General features: G+C 45.9%; 1 pseudogene; it reads left to right on the forward strand.

The window, feature by feature from the left end:
* LOC119341457 overlaps positions 1–7,224 on the forward strand; it is a 48,204-nt pseudogene extending 40,980 nt beyond the window's left edge.
* The last annotated feature ends 6,977 nt before the right edge of the window (positions 7,225–14,201 follow it).

Consider the following 14,201-nt stretch of genomic DNA (forward strand, 5'->3'; position numbering starts at 1 on the left):
AGAGGGGCCGGGGCGAGGGGCTCACAGTGCGGGCGACGGCGACGGAGAGGCAATGGGACGGCGAGGCGATGGGACGGCGAGGCAGAGGGGACGGCGATGGGGACGGGGATGGCGGCGGCAGCGACGAAGGCGGACGGCGACGGGGACGGCGACGGGGGCGGCAGCGACGGTGACGGGGACGACGACGGGGGCAGCGACGAGGGGCGGCGGCAATGGGGCAGAGGAGAAGAAGCAGAGCGAGAACGAACTGACAATTTTTTTGAAGCGTTTTCTTATATAGAACCTACCTTTAGTACTGGTTGGAGCCACTAACCGGTACAAAAGGTCTATTTTGGCCAGGCGAAGCGGCGGAAAGCGCGCCCCCTTTAGTACCGGGTGGTGGCCACAATCGGTACTAAAGCCCCCCCCCCCTTAGTACCGGTTGGAGCCACGACCCAGTAATAAAGGGGGTGCGCTGGCGTAGGTGCGGTGCGGGCAAGTTTAGTCCCACCTCGCTAGCCGAGGGGCGCCCGCACCTATTTAAAAGCCCCGGCGCGGCTCCTCTCTCGAACTCCTCTCTATAGAAGGCTTCTGGGCCTAACTCTGCCTCTCTGACCTGTGGGCCTACTAGGCCTTGCGGGCCTGCATCCCGGCCCAACTACAGGTTGGGTTACTAGTCGTATGCAGGCCATTGTGGCCTAGTAGGTGGGCGCTTTTATTTAGTTTTTGTCTCAAAAAAATTAGTTTTTTTTCTACTTTATTTATTTCTGAATATTTTTTCTTTAGGTACAAAAAATTACAAACTTTATGTTAATGCCAGTAGTTTTTAAATTTGAATTATTTGACGAACTAATTTGTAGACGAAGTGCATCCAGCTTTTGCACATAAAATTTCTTCGCATTTCAAATACCAAAACACATAAGTACCCTAACTATTACGAAGATTCCCTCCGGTTTGTTCGAAGCGGCACTTTCCAAATATATAAGTCCGGAAAGTCACTACATAAGAAAGTGATGACGGTGAAGCCTATCACATCCCAGAGTGGGATCTTTGGGTGTGAAACTTTTTCTTCGCGTATGTCCCTTTGCGCCGTAACCATGGACAATCTTCATCATTTAACTGGATGCTCGGATCAATATTCACTGTGAATGGAGCAATTTCATCAAACTTTTCATAATCTTCTGATATGTCTATCTTGTCATCCACTCCCACGATGTTTCTTTTCCCTGAAAGAACTATGTGGCGCTTTGGCTCATCGTATGATGCATTCACTTTCTTATCTTTTCTTTTTCTCGGCCTGGTAGACATGTCTTTCACATAGAAAACATGTGCCACATCATTGGCTAGGACCAATGGTTCGTCTACATACGCAAGATTGTTGAGATCCATTGTTGTCATTCCGTACTGCGGGTCTTCCGTTATCCCGCCTCGTGTCATATTGACCCATTTGCAACGAAACAAAGGGACCTTCAAATCACCTCCATAGTTAATTTCCCATATGTCCTCTATGTAACCATAATATGTTTCCTTTCCCGTGTTGGTTGTTGCATCAAAGCGGACACCACTGTTTTAGTTGGTGCTCTTCTTATCTTGGGCGGTCGTGTAAAATGTATTCCCATTTATCTCGTACCCTTTGAAATTCATTTTATTCAAAGATGATTGGGACAGCAAGTACAGGTCATCTTCAATGTCGTTATCATGCATGACACGTGTCTGCAACCAACCGGCGAAAGTCCCCGTTTGTTCACATGTAATCCAGTCGTCAGACTGCTCCGGGTGTTTGGAGTGTAGAAAATTCTTGTGTTCCTCCATATACGGAGCCACCAAGGCAGAATTATGTAGAACTGTGTAGTGTGCTTCAGTGAGAGAATGCCCGTCCATACATATTATTTGATCCCCTCCTAGCGTGCCTTTTCCATCCCGTCTACCCTTATGCCGTGATTCAGGAACACCAATTAGCTTAAGGTCAGGAATAAAGTCAATACAAAACTCAATGACCTCCTCATTTTCATGGCCCTTCGAGATGCTTCCTTCTGGCCTAGCACGGTTATGACATATTTCTTCAAGACTCCCATGAACCTCTCAAAGGGGAACATATTGTGTAGAAATACAGGACCCAAAACGTTAATCTCTTTGCAAAGGTGAACTAGGATGTGCGTCATGATGTTGAAGAAGGATGGTGGGAACACCAACTCGAAACTGACAAGACATTGCACCAAATCATTCTGTAACCTTGGTATGATTTCTGGATCGATTACCTTCTAAGAGATTGCATTCAGGAATGCACATAGCTTCACGATGGCTAACCGAACATTTTTCGGTAGAAGCCCCCTCAATGAAACTGGAAGCACTTGCGTCATAATCACGTTGCAGTCATGAGACTTTAGGTTCTGGAACTTTTTCTCTGCCATAGTTATTATTCCCTTTATATTCAACGAGAAGCCAGACGGTACCTTCATACTGAGAAGGCATTCAAAGAAGATTTCCTTCTCTTCTTTGGTAAGAGCATAGCTGGCATGACCCTGATGTATGCCGTCTTTTCCGTGCATACGTCGCTGGTCCTCCCATGCCTCTGGTATATCTTTTGTCTTCCCATACACGCCCAAGAAGCCAAGCAGGGTCACGCAAAGATTCTTCGTCACGCGCATCATGTGATTGCAGAGCGGACCTCTAGGTCTTTCTAATAGGGCAGGTCCCAAAATATAGATTTCTTCTTCCACATGGGTGCGCGTCCATAAGCGTCCTTCGGAACAGGTTGTCCGCCAGGACCCTTTCCAAAGATTACCTTCAAATCCTTGACCATATCATGTACATCAGCACCAGTACGATGGCGAGGCTTCGTCCGGTGATCCGCCTCACCTTTGAAATGCTTGCCTTTCTTTCTTATGGGATGCCTGCTCGGAAGAAATTGACGATGTCCCAGGTACACATTCTTCCTACAACTATCCAAATATATACTATCAGTATCATCCAAACAGTGCGTGCATCCGCGGTATCCCTTGTTTGTCTGTCCTGAAAGGTTACGGAGAGCGGGCCAATCATTGATGGTCACGAACACCAACGCCTTTAGGTCAAATTCTTCCTGTTTGTGCTCATCCCACGGACGTACACCTTTTCCATTCCTCAGCTATAATATTTCTTCAACTAATGGCCTTAGGTACACATCAATGTCGTTGCCGGGTTGCTTAGGGCCTTGGATGAGCACTAGCATTATAATGAACTTCCGCTTCATGCACAACCAAGGAGGAAGGTTATACAAACATAGAGTCACATGCCACATGCTATGGTTGTTGCTCTGCTCTCCAAAAGGATTAATGCCATCTACGCTTAGACCAAACCATACGTTCCTTGGGTCACCTGCAAACTCCTCCATGTACTTTCTCTTGATTTTTCTCCACTGCGACCCGCCAGCGGGTACTCTCAACTTTCAGTCTTTCTTACGGTCTTCTCTGTGCCATCGCATCTCCTTGGCATGCTCTTTGTTTTGGAACAAACGTTTCAACCGTGGTATTATAGGAGCATACCACATCACCTTGGAAGAAATCTTCTTCCTGGGGCGCTCGCCTTCGACATCACCAGGGTCATCGCGGCTGATCTTATAGCGCAATGCACCGCATACCGGGCACGCGTTCAAATCCTCGTACTCACCACGGTAGAGGATGCAGTCATTAGGGCATGCATGTATCTTCTGCACCTCTAACCCTAGAGGGCAGACAACCTTATTTGCTTCGTATGTACTCTCCGGCAATTCGTTGTCCTTTGGAAGCATATTCTTTAACATTACCAGCAACTTTCCAAATCCCTTGTCAGATACACCATTCTCTGCCTTCCATTGCAGCAATTCCAGTGTGGTTCCCAGCTTTTTCTTGTCACCTTCGCAATTCGGGTACAACAATTTCTTGTGATCCTCTAACATGCGCTACAACTTCTTCTTCTCCTTTTCACTTGCAAAGTTTCTCTTTGCATCGGCAATGGCCTGACCTAGATCATCAGCGGGCTCATCTGATGCCTCTTCTTCAGCTTCTTCCCGCATGGCCGGCTCAGCTTCTTCCCCCATTGTTGTATCATCGTATTCAGGGAACCCATGGCCAGGATAGCTATCGTCGTCCTCTTCTTCTTCATTGTCTTCCATCATAACCCCTCTTTCTCCATGCTTGGTCCAAACATTATAGTGGGGAATGAAACAGGACTCAAACAGGTGGAAGTGAATGGTTCTTGAGTTAGAGTAATTGTAATCATTCTTACATCCAGCACATGGACAAGGCATCAAACCATCCGCCCGCTTGTTTGCCTGAGCCGCAATCAGAAAAGTATGCACGCCATCAACAAACTGGGGAGAGCATCGGCCATCGTACATTCATTGCCGACGCATCTTCATTACACACCAACGAATAGACCAAATTAATACAAGTTCATACATATAGTTCATACAACACTTAAATGCAACATACAAATAACTCTCTAGCTAAAGCATTTAAATGCAACAACAAATGCGATCAAGATCGCAACTAAGGTAACAATTGATCCAACAGCATAATGATACCAAGCCTCACTATCAATGGCATATTTTCTAATCTTTCTAATCTTCAACCGTATTTTCTCCATCTTGATCTTGTGATCATCAACGACATCGGCAACATGCAACTCCAATTCCATCTTCTCCCCCTCAATTCTTTTCAATTTTTCTTTCAGATACTCGTTTTCTCTTTCAAGTAAATTTAACCTCTCGACAATAGGGTCGGTTGGAATTTCCGGTTCACATACCTCCTAAATAAAAATATCTATGTTAACTTGATGGGCAGAATTTGTCATACACACGAAATGCAACAAATAGTTTTAAAAGATAATATACCACATCCGAATCATAACACGGACGAGGGCCGATGGGGACGGATATCAAAACCATGGCACTATGTATAACAAACAATGTACGGGTAAGATAATTATACAAGTAACTATATATCTAAATCACACAAACATGATTTTTTATATATAAAAAAGATAAGAACAAGAGGCTCACCACAAGGTGGTGCCGGCGACAGGTCGGTGCGGACGATCGACGGTGGTTACGACGGAGACGGGAAGGCACTAAGTAAACCACACCTACATATGCAAACTAAGAGTTACTTTAAGCTCAAATTGCATATAAATCAAATAAACTACCACATATAATTCCTCCCAAATTACTAAAACCCAAATTAATCACTATATAAAGCATTGCAAGAGCTATCTAGCAATGAGAGATGAAAGGACAAAGTTGCTAACATTTGTGATTACTTGAATGGATGGGGGCCTTCAAATCTTGACAAAATTTGGACAAAATGTGTGATGAGCTCGACGGGAAGAGAGGAAGAACAGAGAGGAGGGGGGAAAGGGGGAGAACAGAGCGAGCTGGACGAAGGATTTATATGTAGGATGACCTGTAGTACCGGTTCGTGCCACGAACCGGTACTAAAGGTGCTGGACGGGCCCCAGTCTGACAATATCCTGCCACCACTCTCTTTAGTACCGGTTCATGGCACGAACCGGTGCTAAAGGTTCTCCATGAACCGGTACTACTGAGAACAGCCCGCCTAGCCGTTGGAACCGGCACTAATGGTCACATTAGTGCCAACTCAATTTCAAACCGGGACTAATGAGGTGCACATTAGACCCTTTTTCTACTAGTGTATACAAGGTTTGCCGTGCCATAAACATTAGCATCACATTGAGTTCTCAAGGCAAATGACCATCTCACATTACAGCCAGGCGAAGACAGATTCAGATCGATCACTCGATCGTACTACGATGAAGTTGATGGAACTCTTCTAGTTTATGACATCACCAGGTACTTGTCCAATCTAAAAGCTACCTAGTTAGATGAAGTGCATGGTTTCCTGAACTTTTATCACGGTGTTTCTGTTACGATGATCTTCAGGAGGGAAACGTTCAATCATCTCACAAGCTCATTAAGGGGTGTGAGGCGACTTGCAAAGGACAACATGACAATAATGCTAGTTGGAAACAAATGTGATCTATCTCTGAGGCGTGCTGTGAGCTATGAGGAAGGTAGGAAGTTCGCAAATGAGCATGGTCTGATCATTGTGGAGGCATCTGCGAGAACTGCGCAAAATGTTGAGGAGGTGACAGAGTGATCGATCCTTTGGCGCATCTATGTCAAATTAATGCCTCTCTAAGCATTCTCTCATGCCATTTCTTTATAGCATCGTGCAACAAAGAGACGCTTTCGTTGCTACCGTGCTTCGGTCCACTCCCCTCAATATCCAATTTAGGAGAACACTTGCCGGAGCACGTTGGGAAGCCTGGCTCCATTTGGTGAGAAGAATAATAGATGTGCAGCTTTCTCAACGACCGGATACGTTGAGCTGGAAGCTAACCAGGAATGGAGAGTTCACGGTTAAACCTATGTATTTAGATGTGATCAACTCTAGCTCTATTCCTAGTTAGTTCCAAACATGTTTAGAATGTCAAAGTACCTTTGAGGGTTAAAGTGTTTATGTGGTTCGTACACAAACAAGTCATTTTAACTAAGGACAATTTGACAAAGCGCAACTGGACTGGTTCTACGAGATATAGTTTTTGTGATAGCGATGAGACCATCAAACACCTCTTTCTTGATTGTCCGATGGCAAAGGTTCTATGGCGGACTGTTCACATTGCTTTTAATATTACTCCTCCGAATAATATCAACACGTTATTTCGGACGTGGCTTGACGGGATAGAGCCCCAAACAGCGAGACACGTACGTGTAGGAGTATGTGCTTTACTATGGGCAGTCTGGAACTGCAGGAATGATTTGGTTTTTAACAGAACAACAAATACTCATTTTTTGCAGGTTATCTTCCGAGCCACTATGTTGATCCGTATGTGGTCGCTACTCACTCAGACGGAGGTCATGGAGCATTTGGTTACTGGATCTATCCGATGGGAGATGGTAGCTCGGGCTATATTCAGCCGGTTTGGATGGCGGTCATGTAATAGGATAGGCAATTAGTTTTCCTGTCTTCATTTTGCCTGCCGGCTGTGGCTTTTATTTTTCCCTCTTCGTGAGCCGTTTTGTGGTTCGTTTGTTTAAGACTTCATGATCTTTGTTGAACTTATTTGCTTATAATAAATGTGGTCGTATGCATCGTTCTGATGCAGAGGCCGGGGTTACACCCCTTTTCCAAAAAAAAAAATCAAATGCAGGGTTTCGTTCAGACTGCTCGAGTCATATTCAAGAAAATCCAGGATGGTGTCTTCTAATAAGTTGAAACTTCAAAAGTCTATCATCAATTTGGTATGCTTAGTGAATAATGAGCACGTGGTGAACAAGTGCTTTGACTAGAGGGAGACGCCCCCGCTCGTAGGCTTGGCCTAGTTCCTGCCTAGGATATTTATGTAGTTGTGTTTTCTACTACAAAAATTTCCCTTGAGATCAAGCAGGGACGCCTTTAATTAGGCTGATTCAAGAGTGCTATGTGATCACTATGTTGCGTTGTTCAATTGTCGACAATTTCAGTCCAGTTTCTCTTGTATGTTTTCTCCACTGTGCACTTCAATTTGCAATGAAATTGGACATGCTGTTTTTTTCTTCTCCTGGTCCACATTATGAGTAGCCAAACCCAATCGATTAGTCACACTCACACTCGAGAACAATATTTCAAACGGCACCTCCTACTTTCCATGCAGCATAAGTGCATCTAAATATCCATGCAGCATAAGTACCCCTATTTAAGTATGTTTGGATCGAAAGTACTACTAAAATAGAGTGATTACACAAATTTTCCATTCCGTGCTCGTTGTCACATCCAGAACGCAGGAGGATCGCAAGTTGAGAGAGGAGCATAACTACTGGAGTAGATAAGAGCGACCAGGCCCGGATTGTGTGGCCACGTGCCGTTCTTTCGGTAGCTGGCAGTGAACACCGTCATGCGGAGCAGATTGCCTTGATGGCCACACGAGCAGCGCCTCGCGATCTCGACGAGGCAGAACGTTCCATGTCCTATGTCCTATGTGGACGAGCCTCCGGCACATGGCGCTCAACGGGGCCTGCAGGAACGTCAGGGGCTCCTTGCAAAGCTTCCAAGCCGGCCGTGCCGTCATGCCATCGCCGAGGGACGGCACGTTGCAGGAGGAGAGATGGTAATAGCCCTTGATCCCACCAGCTGTGCCGTCAGAGTGCTGAAACCCAACCCAGGCGTCCAAAGCATCGTCGTAGTACGCCTGGTAGATGAATGGAAGATGCCAATTACCATAATCTGCATCCACTCCTGAACTACCTCTCAACCTCCGCAACAATGCTGGAGCAGACGCGGGCGCAATGGCGGAGCCCGAGGACACAAGTTCACCACAAGGACGCTCCCGCCACAATATCCCCGCTTGAGCAGACTAGTTTCTAAATCCATCACCGACCATAAAGATGATTGCCTCATCGGAGAAGAATCTGAAGGTTCTTTACTCAGCATCACCGTCGCCGTCACCGAAGCCAAGATCGAACAGGAAAAAAAACCAAAGTTATTAGGGCCCTAAAACGTAAAGGTAAAACAATCCGCACGCGCGGGATCCTGCGACCTTAATCTATGATCGGTTTGAGTTACCCGCCGCCGTCCGTCCAACGTGCCTCTGATCCACCATCAGAATTTTTGTCAAAAAGGACCACCTACCCATTGTAATTGTTAAAAAGGACCACGAGAATGTTAAAAAGGACCACCTGTACCATGGCGGCAGGTGCTCCAGCCAACACGTGGCCTGGACGGCAATCTTAGCTGCACAGAATTTCGACTAATGACGCACGCGAAAACAGAACGGACATGGGATGTGGCACCTGCCGCCACGCATCCTGGCGGCAGCGTGTCCTACCACGCGGCAGATTCTAATGATTTCTAACTGTGCTACAGTATAAGATTACAAGCCGTCCGTAGTGGTAGTACTTCCTTTTAGAAAAAGTAATCATAATCTTGCATGTGTGCAACCGACGGCCTTTGGCATCTTTTAGACTAGCCAGAATGAGGAGTAACTTTGGAAATATTAGCACTTTTTCGATTAGGCTAATCCACGAGTAAACAAACAGTAAGCATGGCAAATACGGTATGCATCTCATACCGATTCCTAAGTATACTAGCACGTACAGAGCATACAAGCAAACCATCTATGAGCAGCACATATATGGCTAGCACAAGCACGAGTAAGTGAGGGATGAACAGATCATACCCTTCGGTTGGCCACGCCAACGCGGCGGCAGCAGCGGCAGCCTCGGCTTCGTCCGTGGCCTTCTTCTTGGCGGCGGTGTCGTCAGCCATGGTGTTGATGCAGGGGAAGTAGTGGAAGCAGAGGCTGACGGAGCTGGGGACGGATCAGGAGCAGTCACAATGAGACGCTCCCCAAAAACCTTATTGCCGTTCTCCCGGGTAGGATCTCGAACGGCAGGGTTCCGGAGGCACCTGCTCTCCCGACCAACCGTGCACGCGGTCGTCGGGATGGGATCGTCGGAGGCAGCACAGAGCAAGGAACAGTAGATGACGGCTAGGTTACGCGAGAGGGAGTGAGTGAATCGAACTAGGTCACTCCACTGGGCAGAGCCTTCTTATATAGGCCGTCGGAGGCCCACGACCGAGTCGACGCACTCCCCGGCAAGGGAATTAATACCTGATTAATTAATTCATTCCTGAGCGGCAAAAATAAGCTCCGGCTCGGCTCATTCCCGTGGCGCGCGCACGCGTCGTGACGAGGCGAGGCGAGGCGAGGCGAGGCGTGGCGGGCGGCGGAGGAGGAGGAGCGCGCGTGTACCACTCCTCTTCCCAAACTCCCAATGGCAAGTGGTAGAGCAACCCTTATAAAGGGGTCTCAACTCTCCTCAACTAGCAAGGTGGGACTAAACTTCCCACCACCTGCCATACCATACATGGGCCTCAAGATTAACTAGGAATCATTGTTCATATGGGCCTAAAGCCCATCCATGATTCAACAATCCCCCATCAGATCTCGAGGCACATAAGTTTGTCAACTGTTCCAAACAATGTTTGATATATCAGAAATTTTAGTGGAGACTGTTAAGTTGAACTTCCACCTAGAGCAACAGGATTAGACTTCTTCACAACTGAACAATGGAGTATGCCTTGAATTGTCAGTTTGTCGTGCAAAGGTTTCGCCTATTGTCAGCTGATACGTGGCTGCCAAAGGCTAAACCCCACGGGTGGAGCTTATTAGTCATACTCCGTACCTTCTCATGAGCTTCCTAAAGATTACCCAATCTCATAGACCATGACCAGCAGTCGGGCTCACATAGGTGTGTTCCTCCAAAGAATGCTCTGTAGGTTAGCATCTTGCTTGCACAAGCTTTGGAATACATTAAGACAAAAGTCAGCCTGCCTTACAGAATTAAGAGTTGTACTGCATCTCCTACGGAGTGGGTTTATTAAGGATACTCTCCTCAGTTGACCGCTGGATTGTTTTCCCAGGTCCTAATTCACGGGATGTCCGATCACATAGGTTGGGTTACCCCCATGGCAACTTACGTGGGTCTCATACCCATCTCCCTCGATGCATTTTCTATCACAATCCGTGATAGCCCTTTAGTAAAAGGGTTTGCAAGATTCTTAGCCGTCTGGATATAATCCAACGCTATTACTCCAGAGTTTCTTGATTTTCTGACAGATTTCAATCTTCTTCTTATGTGCTTTGTGATTTCATGTTGTCCTTTGAACCCTTAGCCTTGGCAATCATCGTTTGATTGTCACAGTTCATAAGGACAACCGGCACTAGTTTGTCAACCACCGGCAAATCCATCAAAAGCTCTCGAAGCCAATCTGCTTCGACGCATGATGTGTCCAATGATGTGAGTTCTGCTTCTATAGTCGATCTGGTTAAGATCGTCTACTTGCAAGACTTCCAGGAAACAGCACCACCACCAAGTGTGAAGGCATGTCCACTTGTGGCTTTCATCTCATCAGCATCAGATATCCAATACGAATCACTATACCCCTCAAGTACCATCGGGCACCCAGAATAGTGAATCCCATAGTTTGCAGTACCTTGCAGGTAACGCATCACTCGCTCAACAACATGCCAATGCACATCTCTCGGATTGGAAACAAACCGGCTCAGTTTGCACACAGCGAATGAGATGTCAGGACGAGTAGCACATGCTAGGTACATGAGTGAACCAACCACTTGAGAATATCTCAATTGATCTATAGCAGTGCCTTCGAACTTTCGAATCCGCACGCTAGGATCATATGGTGTTGCAGAAGGTTTGCAGTCTGAATATCCAAAACGGCTCAAAAAACTTTTCAACATAGTGGGATTGCAAAAGTGTAATTCCAACCTCAGAGTTTCTTAGTAGCTTGATGTTCAAGATAACATCAGCCACGCCCAGGTCTTTCATTTCAAAGTTATGAGATAGAAAAGCCTTGACCTCCTCAATGACTTTGAGATGGGTCCCAAATATCAGTATGTCATCGACATACAGACAGAGTATAACTCCTTCGCCCCCACCATAGCGATAGTATACACATTTGTCAGCTTCGTTAACAACAAAGCCAGCAGATGTCAGAGTAGTGTTGAACTTCTCATGCCATTGCTTAGGCGCTTGTTTCAGGCCATACAAGGATTTCACTAGCTTGCACACCTTTCTTTCCTGACCATTTACTACAAAGTCATCTGGATGTTGCATGTAAATTTCCTTGTCTATCTCTCCATTAAGGAAATCTGTCTTAATGTCCATCTGATGAACGAGGAGACCATGCGAGGCAGCCAAAGAGAGTAACACTCGAATGGTTGTTAGTCTAGCCACAGGTGAGGAAGTGTCTAAGAAACCCTCTTCTTCTTTCTGGGTATAACCCTTGGCCACAAGCCTAGCCTTGTACTTCTCAACAGTACCATTGGGCCTAACCTTCTTCTTGAACACCCACTTACATCCCAATGGTTTACAACCATAAGGACGATCAGTGATCTCCCATGTCCCGTTAGCCAAGATAGAATCCATCTCGCTACGGACCGCATTCTTCCAGTAGTCAGCATCCGGAGATGCATAAGCTTCTGAAATGGAACTAGGAGTGTCATCATCCACGAGGTACACGGGGAAATCATCACCAAAAGACTTTGCAGTCCATTGTCTCTTGCTCCTAACAGGAGCTTCCTTGTCATCCTACGTGGAACTCTCATCACTTTTATGTTCATAATATTCCATAGGAATGGCAGGTTCAAGAGTCTCATCAGATTCCAGTCTAGAAGTGCTTTGCATATCTCTCATGGGGAAAATATCCTCAAAGAATGTAGCATCCCTAGACTCCATGATCGTACTGACCTTCACGTCGTGTACATCAGATTTCACCAGTAGAAATCTATAGCCAACGCTATGCTTGGCATAGCCAAGAAAAATACAATCCACAGTCTTTGGTCCCAACTTGCGCTTTTTGGTTATCGGCACGTTGACTTTCGCCAAGCAGCCCCAAGTGCGTAAGTAAGAGAGTGTAGTTCTTTTCTTTTTCCATTGCTCATAGGGAGTAGTTTCATTATCCTTTGTGGGAACTTTATTCAGGACATGACATGATGTCAATACAACCTCCCCCCACCATGCCTTGGATAAACCCGATGTATCTAACATGGCGTTAACCAAATCAGTTAGACTACGGTTTTTCCGTTCGGCAACCCCGTTTGACTAGGGTGAGTAGGGAGGCGTCCTCTCATGAATAATACCATGTTCCACGCAGAATAAATCAAACCCATTAGAAAAGTACTCTCCACCACGATCAGACCAGACTCATTTTATTTTCTTCTCAAGTTGGTTCTCAACTTCAGCCTTATAGACTTTAAAGTAGTGTAGAGCCCCATCCTTAGTATTTAACAAATACACATAGCAGAATCTAGTGGAATCATCAATCAAAGTCATGAAGTATTTCTTTCAACCTTTAGTCAATACACCATTCATCTCACAGAGATCTGAATGTATGAGCTATAACGGTTCCAGGTGTCTCTCCTTCGCAAGCTTGTGAGGCTTACGAGGTTGCTTAGCTTGCACATACGCATGTCACTTAGAGCCTTTGGCTAAAGTGAAATTCGGGATTAAGTCCATTTTAGCTAGCTGCGTCATACAACCGAAATTTATGTGACAAAGACGTGAATGCCAAACCTCATATTTGTTCACATTAGAATGAATTTGGTTCACGACTTTATTACAGAAATCCTCCAGGGAAAGGCGGAACAAACCACCACAATCATATCCTTTTCCAACAAATAGTCCACACCGAGATACGACTACTTTGTTACACTCAAATACTAACTTAAACCCTTCTTTACATAGAAGGGGGCCACTGACAAGATTCTTCTTGATGGCGGGGACATGCTGCACGTTCTTCAGTTGCACGATTTCCCGAAGTAAACTTCATATCGACCGTGCCAACACCATGAACAGAAGCATGTGAGCCATTCCCCGTCAGGACGGAACAATCTCGTGAGACCTGGTAATAAGAAAACAAAGACACATCTGCACACACACACATGAATATTGGCCCCAGTGTCAACCCACCAATCGATGGGCTGACAAACTAAAAGTATGGTAAACAGGTTACCATACCCAGATGACGCATCATTGTTGCTCAGAGTGACATTGACAGACTTGGAGTCCTGTCCTGACTTCTTGTACTTGTTTGGGCACTTGTTTTTCCAGTGTTCCTCTGAACCACAAGTAAAGCAGCCATCTCTCTTTTTGTCTTTCTTCTTACCCTTCTTCTTAAAGGTAGTATTTTGCTGGACAGAGTTCTTTCCCTTGAACTTGTGGAAGTTCTTCTGCACCACATTGGCACTAGAAGAACCCTCTGCCCCTTTCACATGTGCGTCCCTTGCTCTCGAGTTCTTCTCAACACTAAGATGACTGATACGTCTCCAAAGTATCTATAATTTATGAAGCATTCATGCTATTTTATTATCTGTTTTGAATGATTACGGGCTTTATTATACACTTTTATATTACTTTTGGGACTAACCTATTAACCGGAGGCCCAACCCATATTGCTGTTTTATTGCCTGTTTCAGTATTTCGAAGAAAAGGAATATCAAACGGAGTCCAAACGGAATGAAACCTTCGGCAGCGTTATTTTTGGGAAGAATATCATCCTGGAGACTTGGAGTTTACGTCAGAAGATCCTCGAGGAGGCCAGGAGATAGCCCCCCCCCCCCTACTGGGCGCGCCCCCCTGTCTTGTGGGCCCCTTGAGCACCTCCCGACCGACTTCTTTCGCCTAT

The sequence above is a fragment of the Triticum dicoccoides genome, chromosome 7B (genome assembly GCF_002162155.2).
Source record: "Triticum dicoccoides isolate Atlit2015 ecotype Zavitan chromosome 7B, WEW_v2.0, whole genome shotgun sequence".
Classification (NCBI taxonomy): Eukaryota; Viridiplantae; Streptophyta; class Magnoliopsida; order Poales; family Poaceae; genus Triticum; species Triticum dicoccoides.